The sequence below is a fragment of the Phaseolus vulgaris genome, chromosome 2, assembly GCF_000499845.2.
Source record: "Phaseolus vulgaris cultivar G19833 chromosome 2, P. vulgaris v2.0, whole genome shotgun sequence".
In the NCBI taxonomy this organism is placed as follows: domain Eukaryota; kingdom Viridiplantae; phylum Streptophyta; class Magnoliopsida; order Fabales; family Fabaceae; genus Phaseolus; species Phaseolus vulgaris.
This window is the reverse complement of record NC_023758.2, coordinates 48,615,376-48,619,811: the sequence shown is the minus strand read 5'-3', so window position 1 is coordinate 48,619,811 and position 4,436 is coordinate 48,615,376. Positions and strand designations below refer to the sequence as shown.

Sequence of the window (4,436 nt, the reverse complement as noted above, 5' to 3'; positions counted from 1 at the left end):
TAAGAAACGGACAAAGTTTCATGATCATATTTAGAAATAAGCTAACTATCAAATAAGCAATGATAAAGATGCAATACATGCTATAACGATGCCTTATGCATCTAATAAAATAAGCTAACTATCAAAACAAGTGGATAAGACAAAAATAAATTAGAGCGTATTTGACAAGACAAACACGTTCAAATTCTGTGTGGACTAATTGTCCTAGTCTGTAAAACGTTGAAACACCAAGGAGTGCAGATGCTCAACTGATGATCAATTAAAAGGTAAATTCAGCAAATGCAAACCATATGGCAGCCTCAGATCAATCCCCGTGGATAGTATAACGTTCCCATTTCTTCGTTGGGTCATATATCTGCAATAAAAGATGCAAATAATGGTAACCAGAATCTAAACCTCAGCAACACATCAAAATGCACTCTTATCTGACAGACTGTAAAAATAAATAGCCAGTTCAAGATATCCAACTCATGCGCAATGTGCATATGAGACAGAAAGAATGAGTACCTCCCATCTTGAAGCAGGAAATATATGCTTGTTCTTTTCATACCAGTGCCTTTCTACAACCTTCCCAGCATGAGACTGTCGGTGGAAACAAGATCACCCCAGTAAGAAAAATTAAGCAAAAACCCATAAGAGAAGTCATTAGAACACCACCAAAGGTCATACATGCGCACTTGCTTCCTTTCACTTGAAAATCCAAATTTTAAGATATCGGTAAAATACATAGGAAGAAAGAAAGTATACCTCGTCCTTCTCTATAGTGGCATCAGCAATTGTTCGTACATCCTCATGCACATCAAAATGATGCTACATTGATAAACAAAGAAAAACTCTAAATTTTAAACTGCAAAGAAAATCACACAAAACTTATTTTGATTATAACAGAAACTACGGTTACACTGTGAAAAACTGGAAGCAACTTTGTGTAAAATCAAACATCCTTTTTTCACAGTATTTCCAAACATCACTTACTATGACGTGGTTCCTCCTCCTCCTCCTCTTGGGGTTCACTGTCGATATCCTCAGCAAAGGACAATCGAGAATTGCCCTTGATTTTCCACTTTGAAGGCGGTCTCAAGAATCTGAAATTCAAGAAAAGTAAAGACGATTGTAATCTTGAAAAGAAGAACCCCAAAAGAAGAAAAGAAAAGATAGAAATTGAAGGAACGCGGTACCTCGGAAGTGCTGGAACCGAATTGAAGGAGACCGGGTTGGCCCTTGTCGGAAGCAGACTTGGTTTTGAGTTCTTGGATTTTGCGACGCTCCGCTTCTCTCTGCTTCTCCAACAGCCGAATCCTCACCGCGTCTTGGGCGGCGCCGACGTACCCGTCTCCCGTACCCGACATCCTCTTCTTCGCTCCTAAATTCAAACTCAAATTCAAAGACCAACTACACAACACCACACAACACATGTTTCTTTTCATAACCCGTAGGTGCTTATATAGTTCCCTCGCTATTGGGCTGGGCTTCAGTTTTACAGTAGGCCCAAACTAATACTAAAACCCAATTCTAACTCCAAAACACTCTGACAATTTCAAATCTGGAATAATAAATATTTCAAAATTAAAAAATACATTCCGAATAAAAAATTGAAATTTAAAAATGCGGAAATTTAAATCCAGAATATTTCTGGTTAAAGGGTTCTATAAATAATTTTTATTTACACCTCGTTTAAAGTTATTTTCATCATTGGAAGGGACAGTTTTATCATTTTTAATAGGAGATTGAGTGCATGTTATAATTGATATGATGCTACAAAGAGAAATTATCAAACATTTTCATAAGCTTATAGGAGTGAGAGAAAAATAAGGCAATTAGTCCCTATGAAAAGAGAAAATTTTCCTAAGATAAAATGGATGTGTATATAAAATAAATCCTGAAACTCCTTTTCAAGAATATGTTGTAGATTTTTTTTTTTTAAAGAATTTTTTTATTGCGGATTTTTTTTATTTGGAATGGGATTTTGATTTTTGTTTTCAAAATTTTATTTTTAAAACACAATAATCTATTTTTGTTCTATTTTTCTGAAATATATTATTTTTAATTCCAAATTTTTATTTCCAGAATTCGAAAGGCATTCTAGAAAATTTAAAATTATATAGGGTGTAAGTTTAAAATGATTATGTGTAGGAAGAATTTGCCACAAATTAAGTGTATTTTGCTCTTGTTGGTTCGGACTATTGCCAATGGACTTTATTATTTTGCAGGGAATATTACATGAATACTTTTTAATTTTTCAACGCTCTTGAAACATCTAATAAAATAATAATTTTAATTTTAATTTATTTTTTATATTATTTTATATTTTTTAAAAAATATATATATTATTAATACTGAATGAATATTTAATAGAAAATTAAATATTCAAAATCTATGTTCACACTTTTCTTTCGTCAAAATTATATCTTCACAAAATTACAATTAGAACGAAAATATGCTTCTTTTATAATTGTTTACAAGAAGTATAACAAGATAAAATAAAAAAAAAGAAATTACTAATACAAATCAAATAAAACACAACTCTCATTTTCATATTTACATCTTCATGGGGAAGAATCTTCTTCATTCCTTATATTTTATTTCAAACAATTTTGTTATTGGAAGAAGTTAACATAACAAATAACAATTAAAGTCACCTAATTTTTGAAGTTACTTGCACAGGTAACTTTTAGAAATGAGAGATATTATTTTATATGTATATAATGAAGAATAAAAAAATAGACGAAAAGTGATAATAACAAATAAAAAAACACTAGAAAAATACAAACTTCCAAAAACGAAATAAATGTGTAACAAATAAAATCCCAAAGTCAAGAATTCGAACAAGAACTCACACGTTGTAAATTTTAATCATTTTCATCTTTAACTTTTGAAGGTTGATCTCGATGTCGATTATTCGATTTTGATTAATTAATTTCTAATGAGACAATTTAGTATGAATCTGTATTTATTTTTTGAAAAATAAACGAGATGGTGGAGGAAAGGATGACAGGTATGTGAAATGGTAACTTTGTCTCTAGTTTTATTTCATTAATGTGCATGTTTCATCGTACATGTGGGTTATTTTTATGTGTAATGCAAGTTATAATTTGTCTTTGTCAATTTTATTTATATTATTGTCACACTCATACATAATCGGTTATAAGTCATACCATGATTGGTCATGACTCCATTCAATTTTTTCCAAAATTGCTACATGTGTTGATCAACTAATTGCATCTTATTACGTAGGCCAACAATAACATGATTTGAGTACAAATTTATCAAAACTACAATCAAGCTGAATAATGTTTTTCATAAAGTAATAAAAAATTTAATACGCATAATACAATTATATAACTATTAATAATTCAAAGTTTGATTATATACCTATTAATACTTCAAAATGAGTTTGACCTGTGCCTTAGTATAATTAATTAAAATCTTATGTTCAAAATTATGTGTACACTTTTTTAAATTATTTTTTCATTGTGATTTTTTTATTATATCTTGCATTATTTACTGAGTAAGTCTAAACCTATAAGATATGATGTCATGAATCTTTTCATTATTCAAGAGTCAACATGGATGTCTTTATAATCCATAATCGATTGTGCATAATAACCTATAATATTATGCATTATAATGGATGAATGACTAATTAGGTTGAAGATAAATTGATTATGGATACCATGTGTAATTGATTCCTACATGGAACATGATCGATTGGGTTCTATTAATAATCAAATATGATACACTTTTTCTCCTATAAATTATCTAGTAAAATCATTTTCCTAAATTCAGGTGTTTTTGTTTGAATTGTCTCCTTATAATCTCGCTTAAAAATGTATATAAAAATAGACACATATATTAAATATTTGTTTATAAACATACAATGGGTATCAATGATAATTATATGAGTTACTTTTGATACCTAGTTATATGGTGAAGTTGAATTTAAATATTTTTTTTAATTAATTAAGACACATTTTTTGAATGTTTTTTTCAATCTCTACGTGATTGTGCAGTATTTTTGTTTAAATGTTTTTTTAATCTCTAGATGATTGTGCAATATTTTTGTTTAATAGATCCATATATAATATAATAAAAATACATTTTCTGTTTCTTTACTTTCAAATTTTAACCACAAATACATAAACTAATATATTTTTTATTACATAAATATTAATATTTGTTTCATTAAAAATACAAGAAAACAGTATTTTGGTAATTAAAACAATAAAAAAAAATTATTACATAATTCAATTTATATCCTCTACAAACTTTCCACTTAATTCTACTTGTTTTCAATCACCTTTCCTCCAATTAAATAATATAATTTTGGATCGTGATAGATTAACATTACCAAACAAACAGTAAAAAGCCTACACTTTACAAACTAATAAAATAATATTTTAATTATATATATATATTATTTATTATTTATTTATTTT

At 28.4% G+C, this 4,436-nt stretch overlaps 1 long non-coding RNA gene across 2 annotated transcripts; it reads right to left on the bottom strand.

The window, feature by feature from the left end:
- LOC137812949 (uncharacterized) lies at window positions 1-1,415 on the bottom strand. Of its 2 annotated transcripts, none has more exons than XR_011081305.1 (5): window positions 1,179-1,415; window positions 976-1,085; window positions 748-810; window positions 508-582; window positions 1-355 (listed from the first exon to the last, which is right to left on the bottom strand). It is a non-coding gene; the product is annotated as an uncharacterized lncRNA (long non-coding RNA). The 2 variants fall into 2 exon arrangements; XR_011081306.1 differs by having other exon boundaries at window positions 748-847; window positions 1,179-1,320.
- Window positions 1,416-4,436: the final 3,021 nt, after the last annotated feature.